Source organism: Cyanistes caeruleus, chromosome 5, assembly GCF_971803275.1.
Source record: "Cyanistes caeruleus chromosome 5, bCyaCae1.hap1.1, whole genome shotgun sequence".
NCBI classification, from domain to species: domain Eukaryota; kingdom Metazoa; phylum Chordata; class Aves; order Passeriformes; family Paridae; genus Cyanistes; species Cyanistes caeruleus.
Window position 1 is genome coordinate 34731353 of NC_141705.1, and position 26223 is coordinate 34757575.

Genomic DNA, 26223 nt, shown 5'->3' on the forward strand with positions numbered 1-26223 from the left:
TTATTTCATTTTGGCTGTGATTTAACAAAGCACTTAGATATGAGCTTAAATTTAAAGCATGAGGGATCTTGCTGATTATAATGAGACTACTTGTGTGTTTAAGGTTAAGTATGTTCTTAAGTGTTTTGCTGTATTAGGACCTCAGATATTATTATCACTGATTTATTGGGGAATGTGCAGGTGGGAATGAAAGAGACAAAACACACAGTTTGCATATTTTGAGCTGTAGTGTGTGACTTTTTATATATTAATATTGCCTGAGATGAAATATATACATGAAACACAGGGAAAAGGTGTGAATGTTTTTGTTCTGCATCTCAGAAGTCCCAATAAATGTGCAATTGGGAAGATTGATTTTACATACAGTATCTTCCTGTTTCATTATAAAGCCACAGAAGCTTCATTTTTTAAAAAGAATTATTACTTCTGTTTGATTTATCAATAATGCTCTTGCTGTAATTATGGCAGAAATAATGAATGGATCTCCTGTCTGCCATGAATTACGCTACCTTGCGCACAGCTAGCCTGGTGGGCTTTAATGATGCCTCAGACAAATTAAACATATTAAAGTTTGTTATACACAGCCACTTCCAGTGTAACAGAACTAAAGATCAATTTCTGAGCCAAACTTTTATGCAAAATATCGCTTGAAAAAAAGATAAAAGAAAGGTGCTTCTGATTCCTCCCATTATCAGAGGCATGACTGACACAGGTTTGGAAAAGAACTGGTGTTTGATATTTCATTGCTCTACATCCCACCAGTGAAAGCTGTCCACTCTCTCCCACACTGCATCGTATCTTGTGGCTCAGGATGATTCAAATCAAGTGATGACTGATGGTGATACTCAGTGAGAAGGAAATGTAGCGGGATCCAGCCCCTCAGAACACCATCAGATGCATCCTTCTTTGAATGGAAGGAATATGCCACAATTATTGCCAAACAGGTAACCTTCAAAAGACCTTACCGTTAATTTCAGAGCTACTTTCTTTCTAAAAATTTCATGATGGAGAAATAACTTGGCTACACTGATGGCTTTAGAATGAAGGATTTCCCAGTCTCACTTTCTATTTTGCCTGGCCAGTTGGAGTGGTTACGCCTGTCACCTCATCACTAAATCCAGTAATGAAAATGGACCTTTTAATGAGTTACATATAATGCATAATTGCTGTAAAACTCTAACATCCTCCATGCAAATAATTCTTTGGAGATCATTAATTAGATCTCGAGGAATATTAATTTCTCCAAACCAAAAAAAATATATATATTACTACAGGGAAATGGGCTTGAATCAGTTTTAACTATGATAAAATTACAGTCTGTGACAATTAATCAAGTGGAGCACAAGAGAGCATGGTTTAAAATGAAAAGTATACTGCTAATACCACTTCCCATGGTTACAACTAATTAGTATGCATAAATAGTATTTTAAGAAGACTATAAGTTATTTATGCTTCAGAATATTTCCAGCTTGTACTTTGATGTGAAAATAGCACAGATCCTGATAGTTCAGAGCTACTCCTGTGGCAACATGATTCTAGGAACATATTTCTAAAACATACAAATTTTAATCAGTGCCCCAATAGCGCATCTATTTGTATCACGGGGCGGCTAAAAGAGAGAGAGAGAATAAGGCCAAGTGATTCTACTCTAACAAAACTGTGATCAAGACATTTGAGTACAAACAGAGGTGCCCCTGGGGCATCATAGAAACTTACTGTAAAGCATTGAAATAATGCTACAAAGTTAATTTTATTAAAACTAACAACGTTGTCTTCCCCATCATTCTCACATTAAATCAAGTACTGAGAAAGAGAACAGTTGATCCAGTTTGCAAGATTATAAATAGTCACATATTGTTTTCTGAATGCTTAAAAGACACTGTGCAATGGAAACAAAGCAAACAAACAAAAACCTCAGCAAAAACCACAAACAATTATGTTGCTTTGCCATTAAGTGAAGCCTTTTTTCTGGAAAGTTGAAGCAAATAATTTGCTTGTATGCAAAAACAGAGCAAAACACTGTCCCCAGATGCACCCACATAAATCCAGACTATCTTTTCTGAATTATTTTAGAGTTTCTCCACCTTACAGCTAGTGTAACTGAGATGAGAATTTGAGAATTGATAACAGACTGACACTTCAGTTCCTGTTGATCTCGAGCATGGGGCGAAGAACCCCAGCCTTGCCTTTGTACTGTGCTGGTGGGATATCAGGGCTCTCCCATCTTTCTTTATCTTGTTTCACCTTGGAGGTATACAACATCCTCCAGAAATCTGAAATATTCTCAGAGAGCTAAAACTGTCACTTATATGTGCAAAGAGGTGTGGCAGTGGTAGTAGCAGTGATAGTGGTAGCAGCAGTGTCTATGAGAGGTGACATCTCCAACTCCAGGACCGGTGGCAACATTGACAGTTCCCAGGAGCCAGCAGTGAATGACCATGATTCCTTCCTGTCATGCACAGCGCAGGCAGGTCTCTGAGGCTATGTGCAATTTATTCATCATACGCGCTCTGCCACGTGTCCCAAGATCAGCAGAGGCAGGACAGTGATGAGAAGCCACAAGGAGCAAGATGTGCTTCCAGTTCTTCCAGTTCAGATACAGCACAGGCACCTCGCAGCTTTTTCTGAACATTCTTCAGGCTGAAAGTGCAGCCCTTGGGGTGTAAGGCTCTTGTCATCATCTCTGACACATTCTTCCTTATGCATGAATGTACACTTTCCATAAACCTATATTGCCCTTGACTTTCTTGCAATAGCAACTGTGAATAATAACGACAAATAGTTTATTGGGGCTTTCTCAGAGGGCAACCTGAGACATCTGATTACTCAACATTACTTTTCATGCTATGGGGTTTAAAATCTAAGCAACTATCCATTCTGATAGAATGCTGTGGCCTTGGGCAATCATGACTTTTTCTTCTAAGAATATTTATCCTTATGTTAAACTTTAAATATTAATAAAGACTCAGAGACAGGATAGATCTTTCTGAATAGTTCACAATAAATAAGTAAACAAACAAATGGGTTTTGCATATTGTTTGCTGCTAACTCTAATCCCTTTCCTTCTAAACAAATGCTTTTAATGCTCTAAGCAAGCACAATACACTATAAATGGGACCAGGCACTGCTTTTCCATAGACAGGTGTAATATGTTTATATCATGTATCAGACTTCCCATGGGAATGAAAAAAGCTTTTCCCTTCTAATGATTTTTCTTCTTGTATATTAAACAAATTATTAAAAACATGGTAATGACCAAAACTAAATTAATATATCTGTGGGTCTGTAGCTCAGAATTTTCTTAATTACAAGGAAAAAAACATAACAAATAAGTTGTAGTTGTTCGTACTTCAGTGTAATTTAAGAGCCTCACAAATATATTTAAATCACCACAACTGTATTAAATTATATTTCCTAGTAATACATAAGATATGTTTCACTGTATTGGACATCAACTGCATTTAACATCATATTATCTGGTATTAAAGAGAAAGTAAGATGTGCACAAAACTATTCAGCAGAATTCAAGTTCAATAATTACACATTTCCTTCAATGAGAGACAGTCAATGCAAAATCTCTCACTGCAACAAAATCCTTAAACTGTATTTAATGTGCTCAATATAGAATTTCTTCCAAATACATACTCGGGTGAATTTTGTCCAAATAGGGTGATATTGGGTGGGGTTTTTTTTAATGTCTAGAAGAATACATTAATATGTATTAGTGTACAACAAAAAGAAAGAGTTTAAGAAGCTAGAAGCAGCTGTATATGATCTTCTTTAGAAGGAAGCATCAGGACTAAGTTTCAGGAGTATACAAGACAAAGTGTCTATGTACAGACAGCAACATGTGAGCGAAGGGATTGAAATCTCATTGCAGTCGGCCGAGGACACAGCATCTGGGGCCCAGAGAAACACGCAGCTGTCCTTAGGCATTCACCTCAGTGAATGTCTGTGCTCAGACACAGGCAGCTGGTACTCTAGCAGATATCCATGAGCACCTTTTCCACGTGTCAGATGGAGCTGCAGAAGGTCTCCCTCTATCAGATCTTGCACCTGATAGAGGTGTTTCAGCCTGCAGCACTGCAGATGGCTCCAGGTACCAATGTTTAGGCAGTTCCATGATCCTCCATTTTAGGGAGCACTTTGTGAGATTTGTTCGAGAAATTACTGATTCTCCTTTTTGAACGTATCCATAGAACTATTTACTTCTGTGGACCTTCAGCAGTGCTCATCATGAATTGAGATCTTGGCTCCAATATGGATACTTGCTGTTTTCCTGGACAAAAATTCCATTTTGTTCTCACAGGTAACAGCCCTTATAGGACACCTTCACTTAGCCACCTAGATTTATAAGATCAATAAATGATCTTAGGAGAACTAGCTTCAGGAACTTCAGATCCCAAATTAAAATTATCATTCAAAGCTAACTCACAAAATTACTAACCAACCTGTTATCTCTAATGAATTAGATCAGCACTTCAGCACCCAATAATGAAGCAAAACTCATGAAATGAATTTTTTTAAAGTCTGTAAAAGTCTTTGTAAAGTAAAAGTTACTATAATTCTGAGCAATAATAACTGGAATGTGGGATTCCTGTAGGAATAATGTGAGTGCAGAATCCTGACATCTGTGAGAAGTGTTCATTTTTCAAAAGATGCTGTCAATATGTCATTAATATTAAGAGAAATAAGGTTAGTAAAGTTCAATATATATTGAAGAGTTTCCTTGACATTTAACACATCATATTAAAAGCTTCTTCAAGAGGAAAGAAATATCAACTTGTCACCTAGAGATTGAAATTGAACTGCTCTGAGACAAACTGCTGTTTCTTTCCCATGATGAGATTCACAGGATGGGCAAAATGTCAAGATAAAAATAAACTAGCTGGGAAAAACATCAAAAGAAATATAGCCATTGTTAGAGTTACTGCCAAAATAATCTAGAAAATCCAATTGTTCCCCAGTAATAATATGTGACAGAAGTCCCCACACATTCAGATCTGGTCTTGAAACACAGTGGAAAGTATTACTAAAGATATAGTCCTCTGCTCCATATAATCCATTAAATTTCCTGGGAAGAAAATAGCTCCATTTTTTTAGATCATATTTTCAAATCGAAAAGCATAAAAATGTATTTTCTGTTTTTCAAAGAAAACATTGTGGGTAAAGCAGAACCCCTATATATCCATGAAACACTACACGGTGAAGCCAATTGCCAAATCATGGGTAACATTAGGAAGACAATTTTATTGAAATTGAAAGACTGCTAAGTAATTTTTCTGAGTATATTCATGGGTAAAAACTATTGTGAAGATATTTAAATTGCTAAATGAAATATCATATACAAATGCATTATTTTCCAAAATAGATTTTGATGTCTGGAACTACTACAAGATAATTGCTTTACTACAGCTTTTGCTTTCTGTGGACATGACTCTTCAACAACAACAAGTTCAAAGTTCTTCTTTGCAGTAACCAACTAAGTGCGTGTGTGTGTGTGTGTGTGTGTGTGTGTGATCTGTGTTTTTAAAATTTATAAATGGAAACTGACAATGAAGGACAAAATGTACACTAAAGCTACCACAAATCCAACAAATTCTTATGATAAGTATCCCATCTTATCTAACATATAAAGCATCTTCTATTGTTTACTTAGCATTTCAAAAATATATACAAAAAATCTGTTCTTTAGCTTCAATTCTTTACCTGTGTATTAGTGTCATCACATAATCTTAGTGGCATCTTTTCCTTTTCATCTAAAAACTGAGCACATGTCTCTTTAACAAAGATATATATATTCCACAATTTGAGTTTCAATTTAAAATCCAAGCAAATACTTCACAACTCCCCATCTTCCAAGTCCCTTTAAAATGCCCATTGTCAAATAAAAGCTCAAAACCTTGCATTCCTCCACCACATTTGCAAAGATGTTATCTGATAACCTCTCCTCTAGACCTATTGACAGAGAAGCCAGTATTTTGAAGAATTTAAAAACCTTTGTCCAAATAAAGCAATCTAGAGAAATTTTTAAAACTAGTATCACAAATAGAGGTGAGATTACACATTATAGATCTTTTGCCATCTGATAGAAATGAAGCCTATCTGCTTGTTCAGAATTTTTTTGTGTGTGTGTACACACCTAACAGTTTACTTGAGGAGCAATTTTTGATGGGAAACTGCTCTTCTTAAAGTCGCATTTTTAGAATAATCACGTTAATCCAAGAGCCACAAAGTGCTGAAGGAAACAAGCTGAAGGAAAAGGGAGTAAACTACTTTGAAAGATGCAATGTGTTTTTTCATCTTATTATTTATTGTTTAAATTTTCCTTGGAAAGGCCAAGTACAACAGATTTAAATAAGATTAAATAAATAAATTAAGATTTAAATAGACTTAAATAAATATTAAGATTGAATGTTCAATCAAGATTTATCATGTCAGCTTTTAATAGTTTATGTATTTCAAAGCCATGAAAAATTTCTTTTGCCTACACACAGAAGGCAAATACACACATAAAAATCCAAATTATGTTGAAAGCATAGCATACAACTATTGAAGAAAGCTTTGAATATTAAGAAAGGCCTATCTTTAATTTTCCTATCCATCCTTTATTTTTTGTGCATCCTCTTTGCACATAAGCTCTTTGACAAAATCTAATTATGTGACCACTTTTCTCTTTCACAGGGCCTCTGCTTTGCTCAGTGCACAGAATGTTCACATAATGAGTAACTATTCAATATTTTGTTATCTCCTCATTTTTCAATGTGTGACCCAAGGCCTTATTTACTGCACACTAGTCAAACACTTCTCTCAAGACAGAGTTGTTAATTTCTTCATAAGTTTCTCTCGTGCTCATCACCACAGTACGTAAACAATTAAAAATATTAATTAACCACTGTTCACAACACTCCTACAAGATTATAGAGAACTGAAGAGCAAAGAAATTAAGGTCAAGAAGGTCTACTTATTTAGCAACTGTAGACAATAGTCTCCTTTAGTGCATATTTCTTTCCTCTTGTACAATGACACAGACCCTTTATTAAAAACATACATATACTATACAATTAAAGCCCACAGCATAGTGCATTTGCAGAAGGCAAGAGTATGATTAGAAAAGTAAAGCAAATCCTGAAATTCCCTGACTATAAAATTGTTTTCCTTCTTGATCTAATAAAATCAGAGGTATATAATATAAGGTAGCTTTATTGAAATTATGTAAAATTTCTGTTAAAAAAAATCCAGCTCTATCACGTGGTAGGAAACTGAGAGCAACAAGGATTTATATCAGGATGATATAAATTATATAAATGATATAGAATTATGCTACTCGAGCTGAAAGAGTGGCTGACAGCACTAATAACTCATCAGCTCCTGTTTGGGCTAGCAGCAGGAACGACCAGGACACTGGGTGAAATTCACAGGTTCTCTCTAGTATCAGGGTAATGGCATAAAGTGGGAGTCTTAAGCTCCACTACAGACTGCACAGGGCAATATGCTCATTGTGGAAGATTACTATTTTATCTGTATCCTTCTTCTCCCAAAAGAGTGATCCAAACCTCTCCCTATTCAATCTCTTCTCCATTTTTTCTTCTCTTTTTTCTTGTGCTGAATCCATTTTGTCTTGAGGGAATGTCGTATTATAGATATCAAAGATAACACCAAAAAGTCCTCAATATGTTTAGGGCAAGCTATTTAAATCAATCATAACTAACAATACCTTAGTTTTTCCAATGGATCCAAAACCAGAAAACCAAAAGTTCTTCATTTCTTTTTGTCTCTTGACTGAGAACTTTATTACATTCATCCTTTTGTTAAGCTGAGAATTTTTTGTACTACTAAGTCTTGTGAAACATTTTCCTCAAAGACAGAAGATACATCTGTTAAGATTCAAGTTATCATTCTACATTAATATCTGATCTTTCCTCTGCAGTTTAACCTGTTGCTTGGTCTCTGAATTAAAGCTTATTTTTCTAAGGTAATTTAAGTTTCCCAGCTCATCCAGTCTCACAATGATATAACCACCTACTTGTCTGAAAACTGACTTATTTCCTTTTATCATGCCTGGATTATAAAGGCAAGTTGGAGTAAGAGTGAAATAAGACAATATATCCTTTCTTTGTTATGTTTATCACTAATCAGTGAGGTGAGGCACAGGTTCCTCCATCATGAGGAATGGTCTCAGCTGAGTAGTTTCACTGTAGATACCTTACCCACTTATACACAGGAGCAGATGGCTTCTCACCTACTGCTGTCTCTTGAGGGTTTTAACTGTAGTAGTATAAATTATGTGTTCAGTTAAAAAATAAAATAAAAACCAAAAAAAACCAAAAAACCGAACCAAACAAACAAACAAAAATAAAAAACACTGTTTAGAGTCCCTTTGAAATTGTTGGGTTTAGTGACCTCTAGTGCTAAGGGTCTGAGCTTATTTTCACGCTACATTTTCTTCTAGGATAAAATCCGTATACAAATATACAAATACATGCAGTAATCAGCCATAGTTAGACTCAAGGATACATGTGATCATTATTTTCCTCTCTTATCCTGTTCTTTCAATATCCATTGTTTGTGAAATGAAAGTTATTGTCATGTGCATGTCCAAACCTGTCATAGTGTTAAACCCATTAGAGATGAGTATAACGATTCCTATCTGCTATATTCAGAATACAGGGAATACAAAATGAATTTGAGAAGGGTCTGTGTTCTAGAAATTAGTCTGCTCATTACAGAATGAAATTTATTTCTGCCTGTACTAAACCAGATACTTCATGACTGTGATCTGTGAAAAAGCCACAGTAAAAGCAATATAAGTCAAATACCAGCACAATCAGTAAAAGAAACTCGAAGTAGAAAGCTAGACACCTTACACTTGAGATAAAGAAGAATGTTCCAAACCAAAGGGATACTAGGAAATAATTTAAAAGTTTAAATAGAAAAAATGCAAGGACCACTGGGAGAAAGGAACAGAATGGAAACAAGATGACAATGAAATGCAAAGCCAAGTGAGCAGGGGTCAAATTTCTTAAATTCTTAACAACTGAAACAAAAGACACAAAAAAAAGGCATTAGAACAACAAAAATAGGAAAATAGAAATTCATAGGAATTAAAAAAGTGACACCGACAGCAGTGGGCTAAGTTTCAACAGCAGTGATCTGAATGGAGCACTAGGTAGGGGCTTGTTAAAGGATGAGATGATATAAAATGCAATTTTCCAAAGAGTTCACAGCAAGGAAGACAATTTAAGAAGTTTGGAAATTTTTTAGTTCAATCAGCAAATAAAAAAATTATTGAATCTTTGGCACTGCTTTGGATAGAAATAATTCGTAGATAAGCCAGACATGAAGAATGAATAGCAAAGACAAATTAGTTGGAAATTACTAAAGTTGTAAGGTGAAGGGTACTGGGAAACCTGAAAAAATTAAGAACACTCAGGGAGAATGAAGTTCTGATGGTGGACAAACCTTCCAAGAAACTGAAGTATGAGAATGTGCCATGTCAAAAGCAGAAATTAAAAATTCATCTGTTTTCTGACACAAAAGCAGTTTCCATAAACTCAATTGAAATAGAATTTGTAATTCTATTTCAAAGAAATAAACTTTGACTCAAAAGTCAAACAATGGAAAAAGCTTTCTCTCAAGTGTGGGATCTTAATGACAAAGGAGTGCATTGGGAAAAGCAATGGAAAAAGGTGGTTAGTAGCTCATTGATTTAATATATTGATCAACCAGATGGTGCAGAAAAGCAAAGGGAAAAAGAAATTACATTTCTGTAACTCCACACACTGGACATAGCAAGGTAGCCTGAAACTATATTTCTCACTTAACTGCAAAGAAATTTAGTCCAGTATATTACCTTGAAAACATCATGCATTTTAACTGTAATATCACTTTAAATACTGTGTTTCCCATGGTTTGACTTCATATTATTTGCATTCTTCATAATCCTACTTCCCACATAATTGATGTGCCATTGTTTTTATCTACAGCACTTATATAGGGAAAAGAATCCCTCACATCAGGGAAACTCAAAGAGGTCTTCTAAATAAGGAACTAGACAAGAGCCAATCCAGCTAATCAATAGCCTAAATATTTTTTAAATTAAAACAATGGGCAAGAGCCTCAGAACTACTTAAATGTGTTTTAACTCCCAGAGCACAATGAGCACTCAACAATGCTTTAAACAAGCAGCTGAAAGTTTCTCAGAGCAGGGAGTACTTGAACAGCATAAAGGTAGGAAAACCAGTTTATATTTTCTACTTTAAACCCTTGCATGTGGAAAATGAAGAGGGAAGAACTCCAGGAATGTGGAGGAGGAGGTCGACTGTAGTGCTATTCTTGCTGCAGTACCTTACCTGGCAAAGCCCAGCCAGCTGAACTGAGATCACTGTAAATCACAGCCCTGACACCTCACAACTGAGTAAGGAGGTAGTGAATAGAAAACAATGTTTTTCTTTCTACATCTTTTCCCATCAATCAGAGATGATTCAGATGTATACCTTTCACAGACATTCCAAAGACAGTCTAAATATAGGAATGAAAATTTCTTCTATTACATGAGTGGGAAAAAAAAGCACACTGTAAGATTAAAAATTAAATCACATAATTTTATACAAGAATAATTATTAAATTGTATTTTTTTAAAACATAATAAACATACTATGCTCAAATTTCTGAGCTATTATTTTTATCTTTAAGACACGTCAAAACAGTTGTTTCTCTTAGTTTCAGATTAGTTAATTAAGGTCAGTCGGACAAATGAGATTTAATCACTTTTTTCCCAAGAAATGGTTAATTCCCAATCTTAGAAAATAAAAGAAACAAAATAGTAAACCTGAGCAAAAATGTGTTTAATAAGAACATAAAGAAGCTCTATCCATAAATATATTTGTACCACAGACATTCATTATTGATTAACATATATCATATACATACCCCTATATAAAACATATGTAACCCCTATATAAAAACAAATGTAGAACTCTTCTTGTTATGATTGAAATTTTTATGTAAAGTATGAAAGGGGATTTATTTACAGCACTTTTTCTTCTGCTTATTGCAATGATCCCTTAACTTAAGAACAAAATGAATATTCAAATAAACCTAAATCATTTGTAGTCATTTTTTTTAATGATGCCTTTAATCTAGTCATTTGCAGAATAATTGCAGGAAATAATTCTGGATTTCTGATAAACCAAAGCTTATTTATTTCTACATATGCATTAAAATGAGAAGTTCAAACTCTGAGAATAAGAAAAGGGTTAAGTGATAAGTGATGTTGAATTTGAACATTTCTATCTATCTATATATCTATCTCATCTGGGTGGTAATTAATATTTTATCAAAGACTAAAGATCCATTTTAGTAATTTGTTGATGATGAATGTTCTACTATTCAAGTTTTTATATAACTTCCTGGTTCTGTATTAAGGAAGAACAGAAAGAATGGAATGCTTTCCTTATAACTGCAAACAGTCAAGGAGAGTACCTCTGGTGCCAAAAAGGTTGTCTTCTGATCTGCCTTGAAGACTGATAACAGGATTTTTAGAAGGAAGCTGTCATAGTACTTAATTCTGCCCTGGTGTTGATGTATTTCTTCCAAATAATTTCCAAGAGTCAGTAAGTTGGCTCAGATCTGGAACACAAAGCTGAATAGAATCTCTGTCTACTGGAACAGACAGCAAGTCTGCACAGACCCAGGAAACTCACAGGCCATCATGGTTGTCAATATTCAAGTGACCTTAAACAGAGCAGGTGCTCCCACAGCCACATCTTCAGCTGTACACAAGATGCTTTTCAGTGGCACCTGAGTGTTGCCCAAAGTGTCAGCAGGTGTGCGTATGTTGCCTGGCACAAAACAGAAGCTGCTTCCATTTCCAGCACTGGTATCCCAAAAAACTGAGTCAGGAACGGTTCCCTCTGTATTAAAGTCTCTAGCTGCAGATGAGCAGTTGTCACTTGCTCAGTGCATGTTTGCAGTGTTATTGGCACCATGTGGACAATTCATAACCTTGAAAAACACCACCTTACATGAATTCAAGTATGGGGACTATTTTATAGTGAAGCATTGAAATATCGATCTGCTGTTGACAAGGGTTTCAGAATGCTGATCTATAACAGGGAAAGAGCAGCAGCAGTGAGATCCTTTAACTAGCACAGAGTCAAATCAATATATTTCAAAGAGCAGTGTTGTGCCATGCTGATAATGCCAGTTCAGGCCATCAGCCTGCAGATCCTCTGTAAGACCATATTTTCAAAAGAACATACCTCTTATTCTTGAAAATTCTCCACTGTTCTGGAGTACCCTAGATTCTGTATTCATATTCTTGTCTGTACAGCCTAATCACACTTTTGCAAATGCATTTGTAATTCGCAGTACCTCTGTTTCTCCATCTGTCAAACATGGATAAAAATATTCTTAAATTACAGAGTTGCTGTGAGGCTTAATTTATTAATGCATGTACTCTTAGATTGAGAATTGAAAGGAAACATACACACAAATTATTATTATTGTTATTACTGTTCAATTTCAAAAATATTTTGAAACAATAAAAGAACCAGCAAAAGATGTTATTTTGAAAGCATTGGTTATTATATCCTTTTGAATATCACCCTGTTGAAGTTATCAATCAAATCTGTTTTCTCATACAGTATGCATGCATGTTATCATTTACACAATGGGTAAAATCATTATAACTGATGCTTGGTTCAAAAGAACCAGAGTTTTCTGAAGTCATGAGTAAGTCTTTTTCTTAACTATATAAAAAACTTTAGGCGGTGAAAGCAGGCAACATAACCATGATTTCTCTTGAGAATTCTTGATAATAATACTACTATCTATTATAAAGTGCACGTGTATGACAGTTTGGGGTCTATTAGAATTTCTGAAACAACTCTTTTTTGCATGAACTCTTATAAGCTGGCTGAACACTGCACCAGAATTTATAAACTATGGTTCTGCAAGCAGCTAAGTCAAAATAGTAAAATTTAAAAGCCTGAAGCAAATCACAAAAGCTATATTTAGGACTGTAATTCAGGGCCCTTATTTCACAGATACTTAGCATTGCTAGTTGCCCTACATGCCATAAGCAATCTCATCATGGCAGAAGTGCCACCACTAAATGCCTTACATATTTGCATGCTGCCATTCTCATCCTCTGGCACCCTGAATCCTATGTAGCCACAGGTGTGCAGAACAGCACTGCAATCAGTTTCCACAGCTGACTAGGACTTGCTATTTATATCTTAGTGGCAGGATATCAGCTTCATAGCATCCTACATACAATTACTGTAAGAGTATGCATTATATTACAATTATATTCTGTATATTACCTTTTTTTCCAGAGGAAATATATCCATAAATGAACAGGCCACAGAATTGGACTATAGAGATTTAAAACTGAATATGTGTAGTAAATGCATTAATTCTGGATGGTGAAAGTTTTATAAGTGCACACAGTAATTCTCAGGAAAATTTTCAGAGGAGCTTCACTTCTGCCAGACTTGCACTGCACACAGTCTATATTGTAAATCTTAACATCATTATTAACAGACTTGATTGATTAGGAAAATTGGGTGGCAGAGGTTAAGTGGATTCAGGAAGCACACTATAGGTCTGTATAAATTTTCATAATATTTTGTTTTGTCTTTTCCCAGATGGTAATAGAAATTCTTTCAAGCAGAGTAGCCACAGCTGTTGTCCTTAAATACTTGGCATTTTTCCTTACAGTAAGATTAAGTTACCTCAAAATTTGCAGTATTAGATTTTACTTTGTACATTTGAAATAAGAAATGTTTTAAATACTGCTAAAAAATATGGTTAGTTTACTGAAAATCCTTCGGGCATAGGCATATGTTGTGAATGTAGCTGGAGCAGTTTGAGAAATTATCACCCCCAGCTGTTTACTGCCACCTCGCAGCTGGAAATTACACCCCACACACAGCTGGAGCACCCTAATTTTCCATATGGGCAGTTGTAGTCAGTTTCCATGAAAATCAGGCAGCCATACCTCAGTCACCTTCAGAGCAACAGAAGAAATCCTGGCAGTGATATAGATAAATGTGGAGATGGTAAAATAATACAACAGAAAAAGGAAAAACTGTCAAATTTTTGTTGGAAACAAAAAAAGCTTGGTTCTCCCTCCTTTCTTCAGGAGTTGTACTTTAGCCAAAACCTTGCCTGAGCCTGAGCCTTGCTCTTGGTATAGAACCATAGAATCATTTAGGCTGGAAAAGATCTCTAAGACCACTGAGTCTAAACACTAATCTAGTACTTCCAAATCCTCCACTAAACCATGTCCCCCAGTGCTACAACTACATGTCCCTTAACCACACTCAGGGATGGCAACTCATGTCCATGTTTATACCCAAAAAAACATCCCAATAACCATCCTAAAGCCCTAAAAATCTTTGTCAAGGATAAATCTGGCCTGCAGAACGGTTGTAAGGGAACACAGAGGGGCACATCTACAGCCTGGGCCCCCTGCCCACACAGAATCTTGTGAATTTTTTTTCAAAAAAAATGTCTGGGAGAGTTTACAGCCCTCAGCCAGGCACAGAGAAGTATAAAGCAAAGAGAGAATTAGCCCTGTGGAGAGGGCTTATTAGAACTTTTACACTGGAAAGAGAGCTGCTCCTACCAGCTCACATGATATGTGCAACAGCTAGGGAAGGAGGACAAGTTCTAAAAAAATCCAGTGGAATAAAAACTTTTCACCCATTTCCTTTCCACTTCCAGGAATCATTCTTGAATCAAATGTTCTGAGAAATTGTTCTCACAAAGATTTAGATGCAAGTGCAATACAGGCATATACCATCCAATGACTGGAGGTTATAGCATTCATATAGTCTATAAAAGCATATATTGAAATAGAATCATAGAATGGTTTGGGTTCAAAGGAATTTTAGAAGTTCATTTCATCATCATCATCATCATCATCATCATCATGGAGATAACTAACATGGGTGAGAATGTGGATCCACATTTTCTTTTTCTCTGAGACAAGCTATCCTGTTAAGAAATCCCTCAACTTCCCTTTCTGAAGCCATTTCACTACATTTAAAATACAGGAAAGAATATGTGAGCCCGCAGAGTGAGAAGGATTTGAGACTCTTGTGGGTACTACGTTCTCCTGGGAAACCTGGATTTCAGTCAGTGCTTCCATGAATATTTACATGAAGAGAAAAAGCTCCTAGAGGCAAGATTAAAAGTGACTCCAGTGAGATTGCCCAGTTTGGGAGCAAGCAGCAGAAAGGCACTTAGGCGCTGCTCATTGCTGTCAAGACTCTGCAGTACACTGACTTCAGAGAGGAACCCAACCAGAAAAGTTCCTATGCTCTTCCCTCCCTCTTCCTCTAACACATTCAGGTATGGGGCAATGTTACCTTGAGACCACATAGCTATAAAACAGTCAATTAAATTATTACAGCACAACAACAACAACAACAACAACAACAACAACAACACTTGTAGCTGCATAAATAATTGCTAGATGCCTATTGTGGCGGTAAGTTACGGTATGCCAACACAGTTTATGGAGAGATGAGCATTTCAATTCATCTGCCTTAGGTATCTGACCAGGATGGAATGAATCCCCCTCTGGAAGAGCATGGGTGTCTACACTGGCTATGAAAGGAGACAAAATAAAATTATTTAAACTAGATATTCGACATTTGTATTACTGAAGTTATATGACTTCACCTCCTAGGAATTCAGTAATGGCTGCAGGAGATAGCTGAGAAAACATTTCACATGTGCCAAGCTTGTTTTCAAGATAGTCCCTGTTCCTTCAGATGTCTTTATCCTTTGTATATGCAGCCAAAATCTTGCTTGTTATCAGCTTCTAATGAAAATTTTGGTAAAAATCAGTGTTTTGCATTTTTGGTACACCACTGGAGTACTGACTCTACCTCCTTTCTGAGTGGTAACAGCTATTGTAAACCACATTACTGTGAACATACAGTAACACTTGGCTTTCCCCATGTAAATCACATTGAATATAATTACCTATATACAACTTCAACTATTCTTGTACTGTTCAGTCACTTAAAACGGGGAGTCCTCTGCAGCTCACTGTCACTGCCTTACATATTGTAGTCTTGACAGTAAATTTTATCAACTCCCTTCTCCTTTCTTCATTGTGGTTGGACATGTGAAATAGCAAAGGTGTTGGTGACGGCTTCTGTGGGTCTCCACTGACAATGTTCTATCACTGTAGAAGCTCATTTAGTCCCACCTTCTTGTTTCTCTGTCTTTCAGGTGGCAATTCACAAAGGGACTGCTCCTTCTTGCCATAGAGACAGCTTTGATTCCATACAAGCATTCTGCACAAGGCCTTTGTTAAACACATTTTGAAAATCCAGGCATAGTATATATACTCGGATATAGAAAGCTGAATCACCCTTAGCTACAGCACATCTGTGAAATTGCTTCTATGTTTTATAAACTCCAGATTTTCAGGGTGCCTGTGTGTGTTGTGGAAAGTGTATTTATGGTTAATTCATGCATAATGCAGATATACTCATTCACTAATACGACTTGACACTATTTTATTTTTTAATAAAAATGTCCCGTAATATTTCTTATATTTTAATAAAATAGAGATTATGCAAGTAATCTTGTCTCTCCCAAAGTCAAAATGGGCCTCATAAAAGTTAGCATTTAGGTGTAGATTATACATTATGCTGGAGATAACAGATGAGGTTATCAGTTGTTTTATAATTACAAAAGAAATTTATCAATAAAAACTAAACAACACAAATTACACTTATTTTTGCCAATAACACCCAGCCATGATGAGTCCCTGTCTTCCCACCTGTTTATATTAATCTTTTAGGCAGCATGAAATTAACAGCCTGTTTTCCACTTGTAAAATAATTTTATTGATAGGTTATGCTTTAAAAGGTTTAAATTTCTCTTTTGCTTCTATTTTTTAAAGATCTCCTCCAAAGGAGTCATATTTTAGCAACAAATTCTCTCATTTCACAGTCTGACCTTAAGCAAACCAGAAAACACCATGTGCCTATTGTGCCATCTTCAGGTTATTTTTGGAATAAAGTTATCCTGGATTTTGCTGTGTTTCTAAAATTAAGGAGACATTTTTTTATATTTTTCCTTTATGACTGAAATCAATACTAATGACTTCAATTAGGGAAGACTAGAAACAGCAAAAAAAAATGGTTTTACCACAAAATAAATCAGCTTCTTTTTCTTCATCATGAGAAAAATGGTCTTAGATCACTACTCTTAGCTGAACTTTCATTCTCTTTCTTAACAAGATGAGGAGATCCTACTGCTGTATTTCTCTCTCTCAGTAGAATTTATTTGTGGAAATTCACACTACTGTTGTTCATATACAAAGTAAATTAGTTACTTCATGGGGCTTATGCTGCAACTTTTGCTTTCTGTTTTTTATTCTTTGTTTTTACAGCACTGAGCACTATAGAAAATGACATCACACTACACTCTTTTGATGAATGACTTAAATTTTATCCTGACCCTCTGATTCTTCAGTGGAATACTGTTTTGAACAGACCTGAAGCTTTCTTTCTGTTGGTTTTGACTTGTGTTCTTCCTTTAATGCCTGCATCAACAAGTCTCGACAGAAGCAAATGTGATTTTTGCAAAATGTATTTTTAAAGGCACCTTGACTAGAGCAGGGAGTTTTCCCTTCTCACGTAGGAGCAAGGACTATGAATAACCTCTCCCTCAAAATTCAGCACAGCTCTGGTGACTCTGAAGACATTGATGAAGCCTGTTGTTCTCGTGCAATTTGGTGCGAATTAAGTTAACAGGCTCCTATGAATGGGAGCTATGAATACAGCAGGATCTGGTGTAACTATAGATTAGGGTGAGCCTTATCTGAACAGAGAGGAAATGCACAGAATCCAAATTAATTTTACTCTGACAAATTGACATTGTGAATGATCTAACACAAACTATCTGCATTTAACTTCACTGACATTGCACTTGCTTGGCTCTACCGTGTGCCCATGTGAAACACGTCCTTTCTTGCCAGACAAGCTCTAGTCCTCCTGAGGAGGACACAGACTCTGTAAGCCTCATCCCTGCTTACTGGGAGAAAAAATTGTAATTCCTTAACAAAGACTAACAAAGCAAGAAATTTAGAAGGAGCAACTAAATTGATAGTGGAGTTATCACGTGACAACAAAATTATGGCATGACATGAATTTCACCTTATGCAGCATAAGGAAATAAATAGAAGAAATAGAAGAAAAAAACCCAAACCCAGAATTACAGATTCCATTGTGGATTTCCTCAATAAGTGGTTTGTCTGCAAAGACTGAGTGATTGTCTGAACTCACATCTGTCTCTTTAGGCTGCTGATTGCCTTGCAAAGATTGCATTGGGAACAGTCAGCCAGCTAAGTCATGTTTAGTCATCCTTTTACTACCAAATAGTACTGATAGTGCTTTAAAGTTTATAAGATGAAAAACCTTATCACAACACAGAAATTCAGGTCTTCTGAATTGAATTCTACTAATGCAATTGGTTCATTTCAAGCAGGATACAACTACCCTCTCATGTCCACCCTCTCATCCACAGCACCCCAAAAGTCCTTCTCAGCAGGGCTGCCCTAAATCCCTCCAGCCTGTTTTGATACCAGAGGTTGTCACAACAAAATATTAAATTATTATTATTAAATTGAATATTATTATGGCCATTATTAAATAGCTATCATATTTATTATAAATCACAGCTGTTACAAAAAAAGTTTTATAAAAAAAGTTGTGTATCTTCTACACATTCAAGCAGTTTAGATATCTAAGATCTGATTATCTGCATTTATAATGGACATCTTCATCTGCATGATGGATGCAATCAGTAACAGCTAAAACCCTTCATCAAGTGTTACCTTAAAACAAGGAGTACTCACTTTATACCCATATTCATAACATTCATGAACTCCATAGCTGAGAGCATAAAAATAGATGACTGTATAACAAATGCACAATGGTTCAGGCTGAGAGCAAAGACGGGAAAACATTTCTCATGCCTGAAAAGTGCATGAATGTGTGTAAGAGCATGTGTACATAGACTGAGATTCTATTAATCAAAATATCCACACATTACTCACTGTCACCATTCACCAGCCACTGCTTTTTGATTTATTATACTGATTTGTTTTTTTTAACTATGAGAACATTGTCAGCTTGTACACACTGATGCCAACAGAACTCCCACAGAACTTTCTTTCACAATGCATTACATTCAGGTCAAACACAGGAAAGTTCATAACCTATTGAAATAATTTCTAATTCTAACATCAGTAAAATTTGCAATCCCCACTTCCTGCAGTCCTGTTGTCATACTTTCTCCTTGCATAGAAACACTCATACTCCATATAGGTACATTATTTTCTGAACAGCAAGATAAAGGAAATCTTGGAAGAATTTACACCCTAGAAAACAAAATAAAGTAGGAAAATGTATTGTGATCATTGCTATAATACTTCCCCTAGCCATCTCTTGAAAATTTAGAGGTTTGCCTATCAGAAGATATGCTAGGAAAACCCTTTTAAATGGATGACCCTGAAGCTAGACGCAAGAATACAAAATGATGAATTTGAAAGAATGGCAACTTTGAGGTAAAAGATTAAATTCTTCTTTCCTTTTTTGTGGATCAAAATTATCTTACTGAATGAAAGATATAATTTAATCGCAGTCTCACATTTGGAATTGTTAGTGAATCATATTAAACATTAATATTTTTTTCTTACATTAGGCTTTTGTGGTTATAAAAAGAATTGCATCAAATATATAGTTTCAATTTTTTCAGATATAAATTTATTTTTATTTTTACCTAAATACAATGAAAATCTTGTACAGAACAATTATTTCCAACTACTTTGAAAATTCTTGTCAGTATTAATGGCAGTCATGACAGCATCTGTGGTAGAAGTGCATCTCATACATGAAATAATGATTAAATATCATAAAAGGATTTGCAAGAGTAAGTACAGGGAAGAACAAAAAAGTGCATTTTAACACCAAACTTTAAATTATTAAAATATCAAATTTTCACAAAGCAATTTCACAAAGCGATTCACAAAGCAGTGAGATCAAACAGACAATTTACTTATTGCTCAGACATAAAAAAAAAAAAATGCTTTTCTTCTATTTGCAATGTATTTGGGGCAAAAAAAAATGCCCAAAATTCTTTTTTCCAAATATATGTTTGTCCAAGTTTGTTATCTGCTGATGTTGTCCACTTCAGACATATAAAGGTAGAAGTAACCCCATCTTCTGGGAATCAGAAATCATAAACTGAATCAATATTCTGTCAGATGAAAACAATCCCAAGGGGAAAAAAAAACAAAAAAAAAAAGTCCTTATCTGGGCTTTTCATCTGCCTTTTTTGTTTGGCAGCAGCAAGGCAATACAGCCACCATACTCTGAGTTTTCTTCTTATCTGCAACATCAACTCTTTTATAAGATAACTTAGTATGAAAATCAAAACCAAAATTTTGTTGGTTTAAAAGAAGAGGTTTTGCAGTAGCTCTTAGAAGGCTGTGCTTAAGCATAATTTCTATTAAGAACAAACTGTCTGAAAACGTTCCACTAAGCATGATAACAATTCAGCAATTATTTTAATGGTATGTAACTACTTTTACTTATCTCATATGTTGGTTTTCCAGAAGAGATTAGCAATTTTCAAGCTATCATTCTGAGTTCCTTGAATTCTTAAAGACAAGAGTCTAAAAGGTGATAACCTTGGAGACTAGCCCTGAAAACACACAATACCTCAAATCATATTTACAATGTCAGTACACGACAGCTACTTAAGAACACTTAAATCAGAACAAATGAAAGCTCATCCGAGCAATTGAATAACTTAAAATGTGTCATTTCTCCTCAGCTGTGCAGCACAGAGAACCCAAGTTAACCCAGTTAGATTTAAGTCATTACATTCTCAATGATAAGGCCCCTAGCACAGGAATTAATTTCTGACAAGTGATGATTTGAAAGAATACAGTCTTCACACAGCATGTTACATATTCCATGTTCTGCCAATTATTCATTTGCTTCAGTATGTCTTTTCAGGAAAGTAAAAAAAAAAAAATAAAAAATCTGAAGAGCTCTCTTAAAAAATCTCATCGTATTCAACAAATGATTTCTTTGAAAGGATTTCTCTGAACATCCTGCCAAAATAATTGCAGCTCATTTCAGTCCAGCATTACAAAAAAAGTATTTCACGAGGACATGTTTCCCTATTGATTATAACATTTATTTTATAGGTCTGCTCTGACTGAGCTAATTGCTGAGTGTCGTGTATTGTCCTCTGCACTGCACTTCTCCCAGGTAAGGTCAAGGTTATGGTCGTATCCTGATCAGCTTTCCTGTATATGAGGATTAATGAGTTCTTACCATAAGAGTCTTGAACAAAGTAAGTCCCTCCAGCTTTACTAGTCACTCAGTTCTTTTTCCTTTCTTGTACTTCCATAAAGAATACATGTCTGAAAGAGCAAAAGACAGATGTTGGTGTGGTCAGGATTTTTTGTCATTCTCCCCCATGAGACGAGGAATTCTCAAATCATGGAACAAGGCAGTGCAAAGAGAGAAGAAGAGCCAGATTTTTGCAGAGATGTGGTCATTCTACAACCACACATGCACATTGTATTTTCATCACTACTAGATTTGCAGCATTTCGTGGTCCGATGCATCCATCACACACAGGTGAAAAGCTCATTGCTGTAGGACGCCGCATCCACATTGCAAGAGGAGCATGCTAGATGACACCTCAGTGTGCCACTTCAACCTCAGTTCTGGTACTCAGGAAACTCCTACCAGTGCACCAGGGTAGACCTTTGTGAGATTCATTTCAGCAAATTATACTGAGACATTTACCTTTCCTTTGTTTTTCATCTATCATTGTTTCTAGTTTTAAACATGGAATTCATAACCCTCAGGTAAAATCAACCTGCCATATTTGCAGAGTTGGCAGTGTAATTAGTTAGACAATTTGAGTATAAAAGACCTTTTCTAGTGTTTTTTATCCTCCTGGCTCCATGAAAGGGCAACTTGATAAATGACAACAGAAGCTGCTGAAATACTTATTTTCAGAGGAGTGAAAAAATATGAACTTTTCATAAAAGCCAAAAATCACATTTGAATCCTGTGCATTATTAAAGCCACACCTCAGCTCCTGCCTTATGGCTGACCTAGACATAAGTGTGCACTCATTTTGGAAGGCTCAGTTTCAAAGATATACAGATGGAAAGACATTGTCTGCACTTGCATGTGTGGACAGTCAGCAATGCAAAACAATTTGGTTTTCTACATGTTCTCCTTCACATTAAGGGTCTTGTTGATTTTGCATTTATTTAGAGACAGGACAACATACTAAAAGAATTGCACTGTCCATGCTTGTACTTGAAGAAAGACATTTTGTTAAACCCTTAGTGGCCAAGTCATAAACTCTTCTAGGTAGTGCAGATAAAGACTGTTTCTTTCAAGAAAAGATACACTTACAAAATCTTGCAATCAGATTGCTAAGGTGTAAAGTTTATATGTAGGTTTCCCAGCTGAGATGAAATAATGTTTTATCAATTGTAGAGTCATTTCCATCATCTTGATTTTTAATGTATGTATAAACCGCTTTTTATTACATTCTATCATTTAATAAGTAATTGTACGTTTGCACGACATTCATGTATGTATTAAATGTTTTATAAATGCAGTCAAAAACATTTTTTTAAATAGCAGGGCAGCCAAATTACTGCAATAATCTCATCTGCTGATTGATTTGGATCCCAAGCTGCTTTTTTGCAAGAGAATGAAGTACCATTAGATCTAGGAATATATTTTCTCTAGCAATGTTTTGTTATACCTACTGAAAGACATGAATTGGGATATTTTTCTTAACTTCAAAAATGTCACTTTTCCTAACAAAAACACCATAAGAACTCCCAATTAATTTTTCCAAATATAGTCAGTGTATTACAAGGTAGTTCTATCCGTGTATAAGCAATGATGATAGTAACCAGTGGGGAAGGTCATTAGGAAGCCTTCCTGGGAATACTTACCAGCTAGATATCCAACATTTTGGGGTTTGGAGCCAGGATAACAAGGCTGATAGGATAGTAGACCATGGACTATAGATTATTTACTCAGCATGGTATTGCTAGCCTCAGCAAATAGTAGGAAAGGGAAAAGAGTTTGAGTTCCAGTTAAAACATAGTTTGAAAAGTAGGCCAAAAGATGAATCTAACAAAAAAGCAGAACATGCTGCTGAGTGTATGGCAAAAGCTTTTAAGAGAATATAGTTATGAGATCTAAGGTCTTTTGAAAAGCAAAAGGTACCAAACATTGTTCCACATATTTATTTCACCACTTGAGCAGCTCAGAGGCACCTAATGTACATTCTTCCACAAAGGCAACATTCTTCACAAACTTCACATTCAAGAGTCAAGACACTTTCTCACTGCAGTTAGAAATACAAGGTTATGAACTCAATAACAGCCAACAATCCAGAACTCGGGATTCTAAATTAGGAAATACGATGATAAAGAAGAGAGAAAACATTGGTTTCCATGAAATAAAGAAAGAAAAGACTTTGCTTCTAGGTTTCATCTTTATGAGCATAAAGGATGCCCAGACTATTCATTTCTAATAAGCATATGATAATTTTGGTAATATTTTGTGGCGTACTCTTCTTGAATACCTAATACAAGGCTAAATGAGTTTAATGGAATTCAGAAAATAACTTCAGAACATCTAAAATCTGAGACAGATTTTAAATTATTAAGATATTAATGATCAACTTCTTGTTCCAATTTTACAAACTGAAAGATATTTTCAACCTTTTCTTTATAATGTGGCTAATTAAACCCAGCTGATAGTGATCTTTTTTAAAATAGTAGATCTGTCATTTCACATACTTTGGATCTTTTATTGATTCTGAGCTGATGTTTATAAACAGCTTTCAGACAGGAAAAAATTGACTGAGGTTGGAAGAAGCAGTGAAACTACCTATACATAGAGCAAATTGGACCATATTTTAGTAAAACTGCTGTGGCCTACTGATGAAAAGTACTGCATAAAAGGTAGGTATTAGAATTATTACACAGAATTGTCAAGCACAGAAAGTAAACCAATCAAAAAAGTAGAGATTTATTTCATTACCTTTTGAATTTATGATAGCCTTACTTGTTACTTATAATTACATTCAGAAAGAATTTTTTAGACTGTAATTTTCAAGTTGATTTTGTCCCTTTAAATAAATCCCATTGTGTGTCTAAACCAAACACATGGCAGAGATCTGAAGCAGATATTTAAAAATCTATGAGCACTACAGATTCTGTGTTTGTGAACATCTCAGTCATGACCTCAGTGTGGAATTTTCTTGATAGAGATGTGAAAGACATAGATATTCACTAGCTCATTGCAGTATTATTCATTATATTTACATGCTATATTTACCTAGATTCTTCTAATTTCACATTTCTAAAAGTCAAAAATGTTCCTCTGGTACAAGAGAATGCTCACTTTATTTATTAAATGGATCAGAGAAAAATCATCTATCTATATATATATATGTACGTACAAATATTAAGCAGAAAGAATGAGGCAAAGATCAAAATAAAAGTGGGACTTGTATTCCTGAGACATTTTATAGAAATGATTATGCCTGTCCAAACTAAATAAATGGAGATTTTGTGCCAGAATCTTTCAGCAATAATTTTAATACAAGTGACTGAAACAAAAAGGGAAAGCAAACTTACGGTAATACAAAAGAAATCAAAGCTACTCCACTGCAGTCAGAAATAAGATGGGCAGACCCAGGCTGCATATTTTAAAGCACAGAACTGTCTGTGAACTCCATTGGGGGTATCAAGTCATGCTATCTTTATGGTCTTATATCATATAACATTGCTTTCATCTGTCATCAGAAAGTAAATTAACAATGTTTTTCCTTTTCACCACATTTTCCCATCTTTTTGTATAAAACTGTGATTCCCCTTTGAATTGGGGCACACCTTTTCCTAGTTTAAATACTTGCTTCTTCTTGGCTACTGCTCCAATTGTGAATCATTTTTCCCTGTGAGGTCTCTGATTTCCTAACACAGCATTCAAGATAGAAATATTGATGATGACTGGGTAACTCCACCTCATAGAAGCCACATTGTATCTTCTCAGTATGTTTGACTACAGTTCTTGGTGAACTAATCTAACAAAAAAGGATGGTAAAAGATGCCAGGGCAACTTCCTTATGCACTACTCTAAACATCCTTAAAACTGGATGAAGTGACTCTGGGAGTATAGCTAAGGTCATCAAGCATTCAACTTAACTGCAGCTTAGACAAACCCACATCTAACAACTAATAAATTATTAGGAAATTAATTACATAATTTACCTATCTCTCCAATCTCCAGTAACAGTTAATCCAGCACTGAAGTGCTGACCCTTTCATTAATAGCAGTTACAGTGCTTATTTTCCCTTTGTTGCCTGTGGATGCCAAGGTTTAGCTGCCATTTGTTTAATTGTTCCCCAGTAAGCAACGTTATGTGTCTCCTCCACAAAATACTGAATATCAGGTTGGCTAAAGCATGAAATCACTGTGTACCAGGTACTCTTAATTAATGCTATGGCTGTGGATGCTCTTAATCCACTAAAACTGTGCATTGCTGCAAGGCACAAGAAAACAGCTCCCCACTAATCTCCCTGTATAGACTGTTTCTAATTACACCATACCTCTTTGTAGCAGAGAGAAATGTCTTTTTCCCTGAATATGCTGGAGTCCCAGCTGGTAAAACAGAAAAACTTTATGTGAAACAGTATGCAAAACGTTGTTTTTGAAACTGGATTTACCACATGGATGCAGCAGAATGCTTGTTTAAAAAAGGCATTTGTAAAAGGAATAAGGCAACAATAGAAAAGCACAAGGAAGTATTAAATTTTCAGATCAAAATCCTAGATAATACTGACCAAAATCTGCCATTTCTGAACATAAATTTTGATGCTGAAAAAAAAAGAGAGATATTTCAATAAAAGGTATAGAAGCCATGATGGGAGCTTTTTTTTTTTTAATATTGAATGCCATTTGAATAAATCTATGAGCAGTTCATATTTACTTACTAAAAGTGAGCACAGATCCAGTGGCAATAACACAAAAAACAAAAATTGAAAATTCCTGAGGTGACACAGTGCCTCAAAGCTGAATGTCCAGACAGCATGACTCACCACACGAAGTTTATCTCTGACAT

At 35.3% G+C, this 26223-nt stretch overlaps 2 long non-coding RNA genes across 6 annotated transcripts in view; both read right to left on the bottom strand.

Moving 5' to 3' along the window:
• Nucleotides 1-26223, bottom strand: part of LOC111928376 (uncharacterized) — a 119687-nt gene that overhangs the window by 62267 nt on the left and 31197 nt on the right. For 3 of the 5 annotated variants that reach the window (XR_015287586.1, XR_015287584.1, XR_015287585.1), the window contains exon 2: nt 21384-21472. This is a non-coding gene — a long non-coding RNA (uncharacterized LOC111928376). Of the gene's footprint in view, nt 1-12263; nt 12390-21383; nt 21473-26223 lie in introns of all 5 variants that reach the window. The other 2 variants (XR_015287583.1, XR_015287587.1) reach the window with 1 other exon arrangement.
• Nucleotides 1732-11766, bottom strand: LOC147653033 (uncharacterized). The gene is made up of 2 exons (XR_015287589.1): nt 11485-11766; nt 1732-4344 (listed from the first exon to the last, which is right to left on the bottom strand). It is a non-coding gene; the product is annotated as an uncharacterized LOC147653033 (long non-coding RNA).